Source organism: Ovis canadensis, chromosome 22 (genome assembly GCF_042477335.2).
Source record: "Ovis canadensis isolate MfBH-ARS-UI-01 breed Bighorn chromosome 22, ARS-UI_OviCan_v2, whole genome shotgun sequence".
NCBI lineage: Eukaryota > Metazoa > Chordata > Mammalia > Artiodactyla > Bovidae > Ovis > Ovis canadensis.
Window position 1 is genome coordinate 24234469 of NC_091266.1, and position 18314 is coordinate 24252782.

Genomic DNA, 18314 nt, shown 5'->3' on the forward strand with positions numbered 1-18314 from the left:
ACCAAACAGAGGCTATAAATAAGAGGAGACAAGACTATTGTTGGAGAGCACTCCTACCAGTCAGAGAACTCAGTAATTACCAAACACTTGTTCATCCCTAACAGTAGCTCTCCAGAGAAGGCAATGGCACCCCACTCCAGTACTCCTGCCTGGAAAATCTCATGGATGGAGGAGCCTGGTGGGCTGCAGTCCATGGAGTCGCTGAGGGTCGGACACGACTGAGCGACTTCACTTTCACTTTTCACTTTCATGCATTGGAGAAGGAAATGGCAACCCACTCCAGGGTTCTTGCCTGGAGAGTCCCAGGGACGGGGGAGCCTGCTGGGCTGCCATCCATGGGGTCACACAGAGTCGGACACAACTGAAGTGACTTAGCAGCAATAGTAGCTCTCAAAATTCATTCAAAATACACAAACATATTTGGAACAAGAATGTTTCCTTTGAATGTCACTTGAATCAATTCAGTACAATCTTACACTCTTTATGGAAATAATTCTTTTCTTATACAAAAAAGAAGGAAAGGCCCATACAGAGGAAAATGACTAGCCTACTTAGCCTACTTGCCAAACTTTCAGGCTCTACCCTAACTTCTCAGTCATCTTCACAAAGTGGTTCCAAGAGAAAGACGACACTAGAATAGAAACTAGGTTCTTATTGCTGCTGAAATTCACTGAAACTGACCAGAAAACCCCACGGTAAATCACTCTGGTCACGGCTCTAAGAATGGGTGTCAGGGTTGCTTCATCATAATTAATATCAAATTCACAGTGCCATAAACAGCACCTACATTAACAAATGTTTTATCCAAAAAGAGTTTTTTAAAATATTTTTCTTCATTCTGACCAAAAAAAAAAAAAAAAGAAAAATAACACATATGGACTCAAATCACAGCTAGTACACCAAATTCAGGTGATGACAGCTGTGCCCAGTCATCAGCTGTCCCTCTTGGAGGGAACATGAGAATGTTAGAACAGTAAGCATATCTTTAAATGTTTGTCTTAACAGTTGTTTTTCTGACTGTGTGGAAGTTTGAAAGTGACTGCATTAATAATTGACATTTTCCCATTAAATATTTAGGAAGAAAAAAAATTCTAGAAATGAGCTATTACTTATATAATCTTTGTTTCCTTTCTATTATGGTTTCTTTCCCAAATTAACACAGGTAGCAATAAATATATGCAGTCAAAAAATACTCACCTATCTTCAAATGTGATATTAAAAAAGATATCAGAATAGTGTTTCAAGATTAAAAACTTCTGCATAAAAAAGAGAAAAAGACCTATTCACACCAAGAAAGCTTTCTTCATTTTATTAAAAGATTTCTTAAGAATTCATCTAAAATTAATGAACTTTCCTTGTCAATTTAAATGTATTCAGTTTATTTAAAATATCAATGGTAACTTTCAGAAATGTACTCTGCTGAAAAATATAACTGTGATGAGAAAAAGAAAACACTAGGAAAATTCTATGTTCCAAAATTTGAGCAAAAATAATAAATAGTGATTCTTTGGGTTGAATAGTTTGAAAGTCTGAATATATCTGAAACATGGGATGCAAACCAGTTTCCTCTTTAGATACTATTTCCACCAATTCCAATTCAAAGTAAACACTACAATATTTTTAAAATAAACAAACAGCCATTTTTTCAGAACTAAATGTGAAGATCTGTTAAGCTAACACATTTTACAAAATTAAAACTTCCAAACACAGCTACTCAAAAAAAAACCCACAATAAATAAACATTCCTAAGCCCCTGAAATACTAATCTTAAAATTTCTAATCATAATGTGGTCTTAGGTAAATGTATAGCTGACAAATGATGCTATTAATCCAGATGTCATGCTTACCAGGATATGTTTCTGATTCCTTCCATGGCAAATATTTAAAACACAATACTAATTTTCATAACCTCAAAATACACAAATGTTCCAGGCAATCGCTATCCCTACCCTAGTCATCATAACTTGAGCTTTCTTCCAATTTAAATCAACACTGATTCCATTTAACATTTGCTTACCACCATACTACATACTGTAGAAAATTCTGAAAGAGATGCGAATATCAGACCACCTGACCTGCCTCTTGAGAAATCTGTATGCAGGTCAGGAATCAACAGTTAGAACTGGACATGGAACAACAGACTGGTTCCAAATAGGAAAAGGAGTACCTCAAGGTTGTATATTATCACTCTGCTTAACTTATATGCAGAGTACATCATGAGAAACGCTGGGCTTGAGGAAGCACAAGCTGGAATCAAGATTGCTAGGAGAAATCAATAACCTCAGATATGCAGATGACACCACCCTTATGGCAGAAAGTGAAGAACTAAAGAACCTCTTGATGAAAGTGAAAGAGGAGAGTGAATAAGTTGGCTTAAAGCTCAATATTCAGAAAACTAAGATCAGGGTATCCGGTCCCATCACTTCATGGCAAATAGATGGAGAAACAGTGGAAACAGTGTCAGACTTTATTTTGGGGGCCTCCAAAATCACTGCAGATGGTGACTGCAGCCATGAAATTAAAAGATGCTTACTCCTTGGAAGGAAAGTTATGACCAACCTAGACAGCATATTAAAAAGCAGAGACGTTACTTTGCCAACAAAGGTCCATCTAGTCAAGGCTATGGTTTTTCCAGTAGTCATGTATGGATGTGAGAATTGGACTATAAAGAAAGCTGAGTGCCAAAGAATTGACACTTTTGAACTGTGGTGTTGGAGAAGACTCTTGAGAGTCCCTTGGACTGCAAAGAGATCCAACCAGTCCATCCTAAAGGAGATCAGTCTTGGGTGTTCATTGGAAGGACTGATGCTAAAGCTGAAACTCCAATACTTTGGCCACCTGATGCAAAGAACTGACTCATTGGAAAAGACTTCGATGCTGGGAAAGATTGAAGGCAGGAAGAAAAGGGGATGGCAGAGGATGAGATTGTTGGATAGCATCACCAACTCAATGGACATGAGTTTGAGTAAACTCTGGGAGTTGGTGATAGACAGGGAGGCCTGGCGTGCTGCAGTCCACGGGGTCGCAAACAGTCGGACACGACTGAGCGACTGAACTGCACTGAACCGATACTACATGCTCAAAAAAAGTATTCATTAGTTTAAGTCATACCAAAATATGGCTGTTTCCAGGAAACTGTGTTCTGATATAGCAATGCAGACTGACGGATGGACCAAGGAAGGCTAGGTACATTAGATCAGTAACCCCAATAGCAGGGCCTTCTCTGCAAAATTAATCTTATATGGGGGTCTCAAAACAAAGGCATTAAAGTTCACAACAGAATGTGTGATTCATATGGATCAGTGAGTGGCACATGTACATATTACATATTTCTATCAGATGGCAATGTTTCTTGCTATCCTATTTTGTCGTCAAAGACTAATAAGTCGGCTGAATTATCAAATTAAACTGATTCCACGGATCTACATGTTGTACATTTAAACCATAACATAAGAAATTCTCCTTGAGACTGATTTATTTTTTGTTTTGCTGGCATATTAATTATTATTAATATTATATTAATTGCAACTACTTTCACTTTCAAATAATATTCCACTAATTCAGAATCAAATGAAATAATACTAAATAAATGAGCCAACATACACCAGAGCTTCTCAGGACATCACCATGTAGACCCATGGCAGACTGGCATATATAACATAAGAAAAATACAACAAATAACCGCCCATAAAGCGGGGGAGTTAACTGTATAATATGGTAAAATACTAGACGAATCAAATCAAGGAACAAAAATAAATCTCAGCTCAGTAATGAGTCAAAGACTTCAAGGCCCCTGCCAACTCAGATAACATATTAAAAGGAATTATTCTCCACTTCAGTCCTGATCTGGTACAACTGTCTATGGTAGACACTCCTATTAAAAGGGGAGGTTTGGGGCTTCCGTGGTGGTCTAGTCGTTGAGAATCTGCCTGCCAATGCAGGGGACATGGGGTTCGTCCCCGGTTCAGGAAGACTCCACATGCTGCAGGGCAACTAAGTCCGCCTGCCACAACTACTGAAAACCACACGAGCCCATGCTCCGCAACAAGGGAAACCGCTGCAATGCGAAGCCTCCCCACCAGAACTGGAGAGCAGTCCCTTACTCAGCGCAACTAGAGAGAGCCTGCACACAGCAATAAAGACCCAACACAGCCAACACTAAAATAAACAGACTTCAAAAGGTGTGGCAGAAGCTGGACTTGTATCTAAATTTTTAACACATTTTTGAGCTCTGCCCTAAATATCTTCCCACCTCATCTATTAGAAGCACCTATTAACAGCAGGAAAAAAAAGATCTCTTTCAATTCTGCAAAATGACACAATAGATATCTTCAAGTACTCTCCTAGAGATCAATAAAGAAGAAAATATCTTTTTAAATGTTCCTGTAGAGTATCAACAAAGTGAGAGACAGTGAAAGTAGAAAAGCTGGGAAGTTAAGCATCACTACGAACAAAGCTAGTGGGGGTGATGGGATCCCAGTGGAGCTGTTTCAAATCCGGAAAGATGATGCTGTGAAAGTGCTACACTCAATATGCCAGCACATTTGGAAAACTCAGCAGTGGCCACAGGACTGGAAAAGGTCAGTTTTCATTCCAATCCCAAAGAAAGGTAGTGCCAAGGAATGCTCAAACTACCACACAATTGCACTCATCTCACATGCTAGTAAAGTAATGCTCAAAATTCTCCAAGCCACGCTTCAGCAATACATGAACCATGAACTCCCTGATGTTCAAGCTGGTTGTAGAAAAGGCAGAGGAACCAGAGATCAAATTGCCAACATCCACTGGATCACGGAAAAAGCAAGAGAGTTCCAGAAAAACATCTCTTTCTGCTTTATTGACTATGCCAAAGCCTTTGACTGTGTGGATCACAATAAACTGTGGAAAATTCTGAAAGAGATGGGAATACCAGACCATCTGACCTGCCTCTTGAGAAACCTATATGCAGGTCAGAAACCAACAGTTAGAACTGGACATGGACCAACAGACTGGTTCCAAATAGGAAAAGGAGTACGTCAAGGCTGTATATTGTCACCCTGCTTATTTTACTTCTATGCAGAGTACATCATGAGAAACGCTGGGCTGGAAGAAGAACAAGCTGGAATCAAGATTGCCAGGAGAAATATCAATAACCTCAGATATGCAGATGACACTACCCTTTTGGCAGAAAGTGAAGAGGAACTAAAAAGCCTCTTGATGACAGTGAAAGCGGAGAGTGAAAAAGTTGGCTTAAAGCTCAATATTCAGAAAACAAAGATTATGGCATCCGGTCCCATCACTTCATGGCAAATAGATGGGGAAACAGTGGAAACAGCGTCAGACTTTATTTTTGGGGGCTCCAAAATCACTGCAGATGGTGACTGCAGCCATGAAATTAAAAGACGCTTACTCCTTGGAAGGAAAGTTATGACCGACCTAGATAGTATACTCAAAATCAGAGACATTACTTTGGCAACAAAAGTCCATCTAGTCAAGGCTATGGTTTTTCCAGTGGTCATGGATGTATGTTAGAGTTGGACTGTGAAGAAAGCTGAGCACTGAAGAATTGATGCTTTTGAACTGTGGTGTTGGAAAAGACTCTTGAGAGTCCCTTGGACTGCAAGGAGATCCAACCAGTCCATCCTAAAGGAGATCAGTCCTGGGTGTTCATTGGAAGGACTGATGATGAAGCTGAAGCTCCAATACTTTGGCCACCTCATGCGAAGAGTTGACTCATTGGAAAAGACCCTGAAACTGGGAGGGATTGGGGGCAGGAGGAGAAGGGGACGACAGAGGATGAGATGGCCGGATGGCATCACTGACTCAGTGGACGTGAGTCTGAGTGAACTCCAAGAGTTGGTGATGGACAGGGAGGCCTGGCGGGCTGTGATTCATGGGGTCACAAGGAGTGGGACACAACTGAGCAACTGAACTGCACTGAACTGAAGAAAGCATCAAACCCAGAGCCCTGGTAATAATTACATGGAGCAAGTGAGGAGATAAAACCAGAACCACTCAAGCTCATGAGTTTAAAGAGATCCCATCTTAAAACTGGAACTTCACAGAACTAGGCCCTCAGGATATGGGCAGTGAGAAATAAACTTGCTCCAACATAAGAGAAGAAAAACTGCTTTTTATCCCTAGCAGCGTTTGGGGGGGTGGGGTGAGGCACACCAGTGGTCTGGGTGGAAAATCTCCCTTGAGAATTCATAGCCAACAACTACTACTCGTGTGGTTTGTGGTCTAAATTCATACTATGTGCTTTGAGAAAGTCCAAGCAGAGAACTTAATTTAAAGACTATCCAGATTGACAGTACCTAGAGGTACCTGGCAGAAGCAAATATAAACAAACCCTGGAAAAACCTCTTTTTAATGATGACCCCAAAGAACTCGCACAGATAAAATTTTCAAGGAACATGAGCTCGCAGTCAATAAATCATAAACACAAGGAAACAAGATACTATGAATGAGCACCAACATGAAATGGGCAAACGAAATCAGATCTGAAAAGACTTGGAATCCTAGAATTATCAGCATAAAATAAGTGTACTTAATATATCTCAATAAAGCAAAATTTGAAAAGAAGCAAAGTTTCATTTTAAAAAATATTACTAAGCTGTTCTTTAGGGAAATTCTTTACTTAATCCACTGAGCTGTGAGACACACATAAGTAAAGTGCCTGATTCATGAAGCCTCAGTTCTGTGACTCATTACTATCCATCCTCAATTTAAGACAGCCCACCCACAAAGTTTTAAAAGAAGCTAGAAATAGATAATGAAGATTTCACAGAATGTCAGGCCCAATTTCTCTACCACATCGCCTGATGACATGAAAACCTTGTACTACTCACATTAACCAGAACACTGGGGGCTAACCAGTCTCCTAGGGCTAAACTTTCAGACGTTACGCTTAGCACCCTTCACTGACCCCTCACCAAAGATTACCTTCAACCACCAATGACTGTAAGGGTATCACTTCATCTCTCCTAACCTTAGAACTTCTAAGGCACCTCTGGGGAAACCACTGTCCTAAAGCAGGTCAGTCTATAGGAATTCCAACTGGAAGGCCTATGGTTAAGTACCGAATCCAAGACAGATTGTGCCCCTACAGGAGAATTATAGGCATGAGAAAAACTGGAAGTAATACTGTTGTGACTGTTTTACTTCTTTTTAGGTTTTTTACTTCTGTAGGTTTTACTTCTATAGGTTCTCTATGCCAGTGATTCTGTCTTTACTTCCTCAAGGAAGTAAACAAAGCTTTCTTTAAACACAAGTTTGTGGAAGTTCACTACATGAAACATATAAAAGCAGAGCCACTGGAGGTCAAAAGTCTTGCCTCCTCCCTCACATGTAACCTACCCCCAGGGATATTTGGAATCCCAGGGGCAATAAGGAACCATGTCTGAAAAACACTGGCCTGGGGATGATGGTATAATGATAATGATGATAATTTAATTTAACAATGATATCTTTATAGAAGAAGAATAAGCATCAATACAGTATAGTCCCTCCTCCATGTCAGCCTGTTCTGAGTATTGTGTATGCTCAGGTATGTTGGACTCTTTGCGACCCCTTCAGGCTCCTCTGTCCATGGAATTTTTCACACAAGAATACTGGAGTGGGTTGCCATTTCCTCCTCTGTGGGATCTTCCCCACCCGGGGATCGAATCTGTGACTCCTACATCAGCAGCAGATTCTTTACCACCGTGCCACGTGGGAAGCCATCCTGAATAGAAGGCATGTATTAAATGCTGACCCGTCTCAGTTATAATTACTTTCTCTGTTTCAGAACTCCGATTCCTAGAAGCACAGAACTCTTCAGTTCAAGAGAAGCCATATTTGTACTGTGAACGTCTATCTAAGAGATTGCAAAGCAGCATCACTCAGGTTTCTGCAGGTCACTACAGCTGCCTGACCTAGTGTTGAATACTTATAAAATATTTAGGCAAAAAAAACCCAAAAACAAAAACGAGGGAGTAATGCTCAGCTAACCAGTATATGAAGCATCAAGTACCTTTAAGAAGCTCATAGGACCAAACTCTCTACAAATCAGAATTTGAGAAGTTTCTTGTAACCACAGGAAAAACTGAAGTTACATGTCATAGATGGGTTACCCCAATGAAAGAAAAAAGAGGTTTCAAATTTTACAGGTCAATGGGGAATTTCTAGTACCTCCTTCATGCATTTGTAATGGGAAATTCACAAGTCAGGTTCTTTGTATAATGTGTCAGAAGAAGTGATATGGGTTTTCTCATCATATTCTTAACTGGCATTAGTTATTTTATAAGATACCATGAAAACTAGTGGCATTTATGGAGTTCTTGTTTCTTTTAATATTTCTTTCCTACCAGTGTCCTAAAGGGGAAGGGTATTAACTGAACTGAATGAGAATTAGGTCTACCTAATAATGGGATAGAATAACTTATGTTATTATCCGCATGGAATACTCTGTTGCCACTTTTTAGCATGATGCAAAAGAAAACTTAAAAATGGGGAAAACACTTAAGTTATACTGAGCAAAAATGGATCTAGAAAACTTTAATTCTAATTTTGAACTGTTTACAAGGTATACACAGTCCTGAGAATAAAATCTTGAAGCAGCCACACCAAAATATTATCAGTGGCTACCTCCGAATGGTGGCTTTTTTTGTTGTTGTTTGAACTTAATACTTACCAAACTTTCTACTTAGAATCAGGAAAACAGTACATTTAAAAACAAAAAGAAATTTCCCTTTTAGTAAAATTGATACAATATACCTGAAGTTCCAAGGTTTGTGTATTTCATAAATTTTGAGACTCATATCCAGATGTCAGACCTGTGTGCCTGTGTAGCCAAACTCCAGCCACACCTGCTCTGGAGGCAACAGCTGCTCATCAGGGCTCAGGTGAGCCAAGCCTAATTGTTCCTGGCAGCTTCCCTGGTGACTCAGTGGTAAAGAGTCCATCTGCCAAGCAGGAGACGTGGGTTTGATCCCTGGGTCGGGAAGATCCCCTAGAGAAGGGAATGGCAACCCATTCCAGTAATCTTTCCTGGGAAATCCCACGGACAGAGGAGCCTGGCCGGCTGGAGTCCATGCAATCACAGGAGAGTCAGACATGACTCAGCGAGTGAGTATGCAACACGCAGTGTGGTAGGCTCAGCGTGGAAAAGGACACGCAGGAACAGGGAGGCACACTTCCCAGTTCTCAGCCCGTCACAACAGAACTGGCACTGTTTGGCTGTAACCCCATCAGTGACTGCACCAGGCCTATCCAGAAGCCTTTGCCGCTGTGAGGATGAGGCCTATTTAACTGTTTGTTTTAAGACTGCCTTTGTATTAACACAAAGCAGGAAAAAATCCTTGGACACATTTGCAATCTGAATGTCACCACCATGTAATCAGTGGGGCAGAGCAATTGTTCAAAGCACAGTCCGTGAAATCAGACAAATCTAGGTTCGGGTTCTGGCTCCACCATTCTCTAGCTGCACGGGCTTGGACAAGCTTTGTAATGTCACAAGCTTCAGGTTATCCATCTTTCAGAGAAGGTGCCACACCAACCCACCCAGGATTTTAGTGAAGGTTCAAAATACTTCTCAGTATACAGAGCCTCTGCTAATTTAATAAAAATATTTTAGAAGTCTAAATATACACATTTTCAACTCATGCAGCCCACTACTGGGGATCAAAAAAAAAAAATAGATATGATTTATTCTTAAACTTAAGACACATCTTTCAGGGCAATGTCCAAGCTATACACACACTTCAAAACAATCATCTGAGCCAAAACTAAGCACTTGAATAGATGGTTCTATATTTTAAAGGATTCAGGCTCTGAAACAAGTTTGTGAACCATGCAAGAAGATTTCTAGCAAAATCTCATCATTCCTTATCTATATCATCTTCAACAACTATATTGAAAGTATCTGAGCACTGGTGCAAATGCTGGAGACACAACAGGATTATATCAGAAGCATCAAGGTCCACTCTTACTCCCAGTGAAAGTGGAAGTGTTGGCCACTCAGTCCTGTCTGACTCTTTGTGACCCCATGAACTGTAGCTCTCCAGGCTCCTCTGTCCATGGAATTCTCCGGACAAGAATACTGGAGTGGGTAGATATTTCCTTCTCCAAGGGATCTTCCTGACCCAGAGATTGAACCTGGGTCTCCTGCATTGCAGGCAGATTCTTTACCACCTGAGTGGCTGGGGAAGTCTTCCTGTACCTCCTACACTGGCCTCATAAGCAATTCAGAATGCACCAGCAAAGATATCAGAGCCTCTGTTAGAAAGAGGACATATTTTAATGATGTCTCATACCAACAATATAGTCTCAGTAAAATTATGTTAGAAAATACTTGATTTTAATTTGCTAATTAATGCTATAAATATAATTATAAACCAAATAAGAAACCTCGAAATGGGAAAAAGTAACAAAAAATTGTGAAGAAGGTAGAGCAGAAGGTTACAATTCCATAAACATTTGGATCTTTTTCCAACCCTGCTTGAAAAAGGGGAAAGGGCATGGTAGGCTGTCTTTATTGTGCACAATACGGGACAGACAGGCCTAGTGCTGAATCCCATGTCTGCCTTTACTCCCTCAGAAATAGGAGGCCAGTTATTTAACCACTTGGAACCTCAGCACTGTCATCTAGAAAAGCAGGACTTGTTTAATGTTCTCATGATGGTGTGATGATTATAGAAATAAACTACGTGGCGCAGGGTACATTGAAAGTATTCTACATTGGCAGACTGGGGAAAAAACCCTAAAGTATCAACGTGACTTACACAGGACATAGGCTGTGCCATAAAAACAGAGCCAGTGAATCAAAAGATGGGCATCTACTGAAAGTCACAAAATACAAAATAATGAATGACACTGACCCTGATGATAAACTTAGCGGAGATAAGAATTACCGCTATGAGCAAGAAAATGAAGTTTACCACTTAACATTGCAACTTGGCTGGGGAAGTCAAGGAGACTAGCAGGTCAAAGTCAGTGACTAGTAAAAGACTAGTGAATCCAACGGAGAAGGAAATGGCAACCCACTCCACTGTTCTCACCTAGAGAATCTCAGCGACGGGGGAGCCTGGTGGGCTGCCGTCTATGGGGTCGCATAGAGTCGCACACGACTGACGGGACTTAGCAGTGAATCCAACGCAGCCACCACCCAATCAGACTCAGATATGGCCTTGATGTCACACAGGGTAGAGAAAAAGCCGATAAGTAACAGCTGATTCAAAGGACACATTCACTGAGCTTTGATACTGACTGGCCCATTCTCAGAAGAGAAGACAGTGAGGCTTCTGGTTAGAAATTTACTATCATTTTCAAATGTCCTGAGTCAAATATTGTCTTTTTTGTTTATCGTCTGCAAGCAATAGGAAGGGCTCCAGAGGCCGAATCAGAGCTGCTTAAGAAAAAGTTAACACATCCTATTACACAGTCAAGTTCAGAGAACAACAGCCACTAGTGTATTTGAGGCCAGAGACTGAGGCTCTGCTCTCTGAAGGTTCCCAGAGAACTTGGCTTCCTACAGCAGAGTGCACCGCACCGGGTTCAATGCAGGTTCTAAGTCACGACATACCTCCAGCAGCTACTGTTTTGCATGTATCGCTGGGCTCCTTTAAAATTATTCTCATGTACACTTCCTGAGGCAGGATCTTGTCTTCTATTTCATAAGCTTTCTAGTCAGATACTTTTGTGTATTCCAAAGAACTTAACGGTGTACCTAGAATAGAAGAGCAATTTAAGCTTAATCACTTTGAAAATGGAATCATGAAATTCCTATGTGGAAAGAGATCTTACCAATCAATACACTTCACTGTAAACAAGAGCATAAATAAGTTTTAAAGTATCAGGCTGGAAACAAAAAATTCACAACTGACCTTCCCCACCCCCATATTTTCTCATTCTCAGCTTTTCGTTTCTTTCCCTCTTTCTTTCAAGCTTTTTATAAAAATTTTCATAAAATATGCATAACGTAAAACCTATCTCATCTTTTTTTAACTGAAGACTCAAAGTCTGTAATCCTCTATCTATGCCTCTATAATGGAGGTATCTCTCCCTCTATATATTATCTGTTATCTTCAATTGTCAACAAATAACTGGTATTCACAAATTATAGCAGTTTCACTATGAAAACAAAGGGCAATTACTAAATTACCCACTTTACAAGTTGGTTGATAAAAAGGTGGTCATTCCTCCAGGCTAAAACATTACCCTCATAAATGATACTTTTTAATAGTTACATATGTATAAATGGGTGAGTGCGTAATCAGGAAGCTGGAGATAATGTTTTGCCCCCAACAAAGAACTAAGAAAGTTGTTCATTTAGTCGCTCACTGATGATGATTTGTACGTGTGAAAGAACGTGGAATCCAATGGCATCTATTTTGATCATGTTAGATTTAATCAGTAACATTCTATTTCTTTTCTTTATATTAATCTATTAGATGTGGGTTTTCAACTCTTTTCAGGATCACATAAGCCCTGCATCATGGGATATCTGCTGATAACTAAGCCTGTTCTGAAGTGAAAGGGTCAGTTGCTCAGTCAAGTCTGATGCTTTGTGACACCACGGATTGTAACCCACCAGGCTCCTCTGTCCATGGAGTTCTCCGGGCAACAATACTGGAGTGGGATGCCATTCCCTTTTCCAGGGGATACCACCACTCAAATTTCAGGAGGATCTTGAACTCTTTGAAGCCTATCCCTGGACCCCCAGGATAAAAACCCTCGGGATTTACATAGACCAAAGTGAGTTCCTATCTTAAGCCAACTAGCAGGCTTAATTCTGTGATAGTCCCTAAGGACCTAGTTACACTAAGTAATCTCCCATTCTAACCAACCTTTATCCTATCTGTAAGAAATAGCGCCACCTTTGTAAATAATCAAATACAGTCAAAAGAAAGCTGCCACAAACTAAGTAAAAACAAACAAACAAGACTCTCTTGCCATTACCTTTAAAGTGTTCAATTAAAGAGAAAAATATATTTATACAAAAGAACATTATCATCTTCTGTTTTCAAGGGGGAGGGAGGGGTGTGCCAAATGGCTTGCATGATCTTAGTTCTTCGACCCGGGATTGAACCCACACCCTCAGCAGTGAAAGCAGAATCCGAACCATTAGACTGTCAAGGAATTCCCAAGAACACCATCTTTTGACCAAAACACAGTGTAAACCCCTAAAGGTAAATTAAGGGCTCCCCCGCACCTAAAAAAAGTAAACCTCAGAAAATAGGGTGTCCCCTTATATTCAAGACCTCACTAAGTCTCATGAACAAAAATCTGTTACTTTGAATCGTGAAATAATGTTTAGGAAAATAACTTTAATTAATGCTATCCTTAGATGCTTATAGGTCACTTGACAGAAAGTGGTTAATAAAAAGAAAGAAACAGATTGAACAATTATTTTCAGAGGTAGGATCTAACAATAGCAAATGTGAATTATCATTTTTTTTAAGTATTTTAAATATCACTTTAAAAAGCAACATGGATTTGGGGATTATGGATGCCCAATGGAATATGTCTGTTTACTTCCTTCTGAATCCCATTAAAATTATAGTAAAGAGGAAAAAAGGTATAAATCCATAAGGACAAAGAGAACAGAAAATCAGTGAGGACACCAGACTTCTAAGCTGAAGGCAGAGATGACTGCTGAGCAGAGTGGAACAGAGGAAAGCAGGCTACAAGCTCACTGCCTTAGAAGCAAACAAAAATCCCCCCGATTGCTCCAGAAAGGCTCAGGAAATGCAGCTTCTGGTTCCTGGGAGAAGAGAGTAAGGTGCTGAGGAGAGGGAGATGGACTGACAGACTGCATAAAAGGCAGTTGGACATTACTTTATACTTTAAATAAAAATGAACTCAAAATGGATTAAAACCCTAAATGTAAGACCTGAAACTACAAACCTCCTAGAAGAAAACATGGGGCAAAATCTTCCTCACCCTGGATTTGGCAACAATTTCTTGACTATACACCAAAAGAACAGGCAACAAAAGCTTTCAAAAGAGACAAATGAGACTGTATCAAACATAAAAACTTTTGTGAAGCAAAGGAAACAGAGTGAAATGGCAACCAATGAAAACAGAAGAAAATATTTGCAAATTATATTTGTGATAAGAAATTGATGCCCATAATATATAAAGAATTTCTACAACTCAATATGAAAAGCTAAAAAACCCAAATAAAAAATGGGTACAAAACCTGAAGAGACATTTCTCCAAAGAAGATGTACAGACAGTCAACAAGCAAATGACAGTATCCTCAGCATCATTAATCATGAGGGAAATGAAAATCAAAACCAGATAAGATACCATCTCACACCTGTGAGGATGACCGCTATCAAGACCCAAATAGCAAGTGTTGGCATGGAGAAAAGGGAACCCTCTGTGCACTGTTGGTAGGAATGTAAAATAATGCAGCCCCTTTATTGGCACCAGCATGAAGGTTCTACAAAGAATTAAGACTGAACTACCCCTTGATCCAACAATCCCACTTCCAGGTCTGTTACCCCAGGCCCAAACCTGAAAGCAGGATCTCAAAGAGGTATTTATTTGCACAAGCCTGTGTACTACAGCTTTATTTACAATAACCAGGAGGCAACAGACGCATGGATAAAGAAGATGTGGTATGTAACTATAATAAAATATTGTTTACTTCTTTTTTTAAACACATGGAACTCTGCTAAATGTTAATGTGGCAGCCTTGTTGGGAGCGGGGTTTGAGGGAGAAAGGATACATGTTCATGTATGGCTGACTCCCTTCACTGTTCACCTGAAATTATCACAGCATTGTTAACCGGCTCTACTCCAATACAAAACAAAAAGTTCAAAATATAAAATGTTATTTACTCTTTAATAAAAAAAAAAGGAAATCCTGTCATGTGCTACAAGGATAAACCTTGATTGAGGGTTCAGTTCAGTTCAGTCGCTCAGTCGTGTCCGACTCTTTGCGACCCCATGAATTGCAGCACGCCAGGCCTCCCTGTCCATCACCAACTCCCGGAGTTCACTCAGACTCACATCCATCGAGTCAGTGATGCCATCCAGACATCTCATCCTTGGTTGTCCCCTTCTCCTCCTGCCCCCAATCCCTCCCAGCATCAGAGACTTTTCCAGTCAGTCAACTCTTCGCATGAGGTGGCCAAAGTACTGGAGCTTCAGCTTTAGCATCAGTCCTTCCAAAGAAATCCCAGGGCTGATCTCCTTCAGAATGGACTGGTTGGATCTCCTTGCAATCCAGGGGAATCTCAAGAGTCGTCTCCAACACCACACTTCAAAAGCATCAGTTCTTCGGTGCTCAGCTTTCCTCACAGTCTAACTCTCACATCCATACATGACCACTGGAAAAACCATAGCCTTGACTAGATGGACCTTTGTTGGAAAAGTAATGTCTCTGCTTTTGAATATGCTATCTAGGTCGGTCATAACTTTTCTTCCAAGGAGTAACCATCTTTTAATTTCATGGCTGCAGTCACCATCTGTAGTGATTTTGGAGCCCCCCAAAATAAAGTCTGACACTGTTTCCACTCTTTCCCCATCTATTTCCCATGAAGTGATGGGACTGGATGCCATGATCTTAGTTTTCTGAATGTTGAGCTTTAAGCCAACTTTTTCACTCTCCTCTTTCACTTTCATCAAGAGGCTCTTTAGCTCCTCTTCACTTTCTGCCATAAGGGTGGTGTCATCTGCATATCTGAGGTTATTGATATTTCTCCCGGCAATCTTGATTCCCAGCTTGTGCTTCTTCCAGCCCAGCGTTTCTCATGATGTACTCTGCATAGAAGTTAAATAAGCAGGGTGACAATATACAGCCTTGACGTACTTCTTTTCCTATTGAGGGTACTACACTAAATAAAATAAGCCAATCACAAAAGTAAATCCTGTAAGATTCCACTTATACGAGGCAACTGAAGTAGTCAAACTCTTTAAACAGAAAATAGAACCGTGGTTGCTAGAGGCTAGGGCAAGGAGAGTTGACTAGTGGGTATAGAGTTTCAGTTTTCCAAGAAGAAAAAATTTAGAGGCCTGTTTCATAACTATGTGAATACACTTAACACTACTATATTACACATTGAAAAAGTTAAGATAGCATATTTTAAATTGTGATTTTTACCCCAATAAAAAAATTAAGGAGATTATCCTGATTTATTTAGATGGGTTCAGTGTAATCACGTGCTGTGTGCTTAGTCGCTCAGTCACGTCTGACTCTTTGCAACCCCATGGACTGTAGCCCACCAGGCTGCTCTGTGGGGATTTTCCAGGCAAGAATACTGAGTGTGTTGCTATGCCCTCCTCCAGGGCAACATAATCATAAGAGTCCTCAAAAGTGAAAGAGGGAAGCAGAATAGGAGGTCAAAGAAACGCAACATGAGATGTATTTGACCTGTATTGCTCCTTTAAAGGAGGGCGTAGGGGTGGGCCGAGAGCCAAGGAGTGCAGCCAGCCTCTAGAAGCTGGGAAAGCAAGGGAATGGACTCTCCTCTAGAAAGGAATGTAGCCCTGTAGACAACCTTGACTTTACTCCAGTAAGACCCATGTCAGACTTCTGACCTACAGAACTTCAAGGTAATAAACTTGTGTTATTTTAAACAACAACCAGAAAACGTAGTTAATACCCCAGGTCTTCTCCCCAACTGGTAGGGCCAGACCAACCATCCCTACTTCCATGACGGAAAGTAGTTTGCTCTCTGGAGAAAATGATATAGCAAGATTTCAGACTTAGAGAGCCAAAATAGACACATCAAGAGCTCATGTTTATAGGCTTGGGTGGTGAGACCTCTTGCCCCCTCCCCCTATGTGGCTCACCCAAATCCCTACAGGAGGCTTTTATCCCCAAAAAAGATGAACAAAAGAGAACCTGTTGGAGAAATAGAAAGATCCAAGAAAAAAAGATTTGCAGATTCTGTTATCTAGGAGTCAGCAGCTCAAACATCTGGGTTCCTACCCCAAAAACCTACAGTGAAGCCCACTAGGGAAACAAGTTTCCAGTCCACTTTTTATATATAGTCTCTCTCCCAAATATGAACACGCTATTAAAGTCTCACCATTAGAGAAAAGCCTCTAACATTAAAATCAGGGGCCAAAACAAGCTGATAAAAAGAGGAAACACAGATCAAGCTGATTAAAAAAAGGAAAGTATGAAGAGCAGGCAAAAACTATTCAACAGCAAACTAATTCAATTCATATTCTCAAGTGAAAACAGAAAACATTATTTCCATGAGATAAGACCAGGATCCCATTTTTAAATGAAATATTCAGAGGCCAATGAAAAATTAAATTTGAAAAATATGCTGGCAGAAATTAAAGTTCAAAAAGTACTAAGAAAACCTCTTGGGGGGAAAAAATACAAAGTTAGAAGACAGCTAAGAAATATACATGAGAAAACTAAAAAATTAAGCCAGTAAGTCCAAATATCCAACTAACAAACACAGAAAATAGAGAAAAGGGTATAGGAAAGGAAATGATCAAAGAAACCGTAAAAGAAAAATTTCTAAATTAGAGGACATGAGTTTCTGAACTGAAAGGACCAAGTACATTGATAAACTGTAAGACATATGTTCCAATATGGATTTCAGAATTCTGGGGATAGAGAAGAGTCAAACATTCTCCAGAGAAATCAAACAGTTCACACTAACCAACTAGAAAACAAAATGGCCTGAGAAACAGCCACATAAGTCTCAAAAAATTCAGTCATTAAAAAAAAATACTGTCACAATAAAGCAAACACTAAATATGTATTTGACCACAGACTGTGGCATGACTGCATGAAACAAGAAGTGTAGCTGAGTACTGAGGGTAAGGAGTTGTGTATGAGCGGGGAATCCTTAGAAGAACGAGTGTGTAAGTCTAAAACTAAAAAAAATTCAGTGAATGCACTTAAAGCATACATCATGCCATTTAGAAATTGGAAGGTGGGTATCAGAAAATGTAACTAAAAGAGTTGAAAGATACTATCTTTGGATAAAGGAGCAATGGGGATATAAGAAGAACAGAGTGGCTATACTATTTTAATTTTCAACAATGTACATGCAATTACCACAAAATAAGTAAAATAAATGGGTGGAAGGAAGACAGGGAAGAAGGAAGGAAAGAATATTTAACAGAGCAAATCTACAAACTATTACACAGTGGAGATCTCCGATGTTCATCTATACAGAAAGAATGAGAATAGTAACTGTTCTAACATTATGCAAATAGATCCTTGTGACTTGGAACAAAATTTCCAATTACAGCACCATACATGAATTCCAAAAGTGCTATATCACCAACAAGTAAAATGATAACATACTTGATAAATAGTACTGGATGCTTCAAAGATGACTCTAATAATAAAGGCATTGTCATCAAATATGGTA

The 18314-nt window shown here is 39.9% G+C and overlaps 1 protein-coding gene across 48 annotated transcripts in view; it reads right to left on the minus strand.

The window, feature by feature from the left end:
* The window catches only part of SGMS1 (sphingomyelin synthase 1), a 335925-nt gene that overhangs the window by 155790 nt on the left and 161821 nt on the right, over nt 1-18314 (minus strand). For 36 of the 48 annotated variants that reach the window (XM_069567867.1, XM_069567875.1, XM_069567906.1 and 33 more), the window contains one exon: nt 11543-11686. The gene's annotated coding sequence lies outside the window, so the exon portion shown is untranslated. Of the gene's footprint in view, nt 1-11018; nt 11147-11542; nt 11687-18314 lie in introns of all 48 variants that reach the window. The other 12 variants (XM_069567893.1, XM_069567896.1, XM_069567900.1 and 9 more) reach the window with 1 other exon arrangement.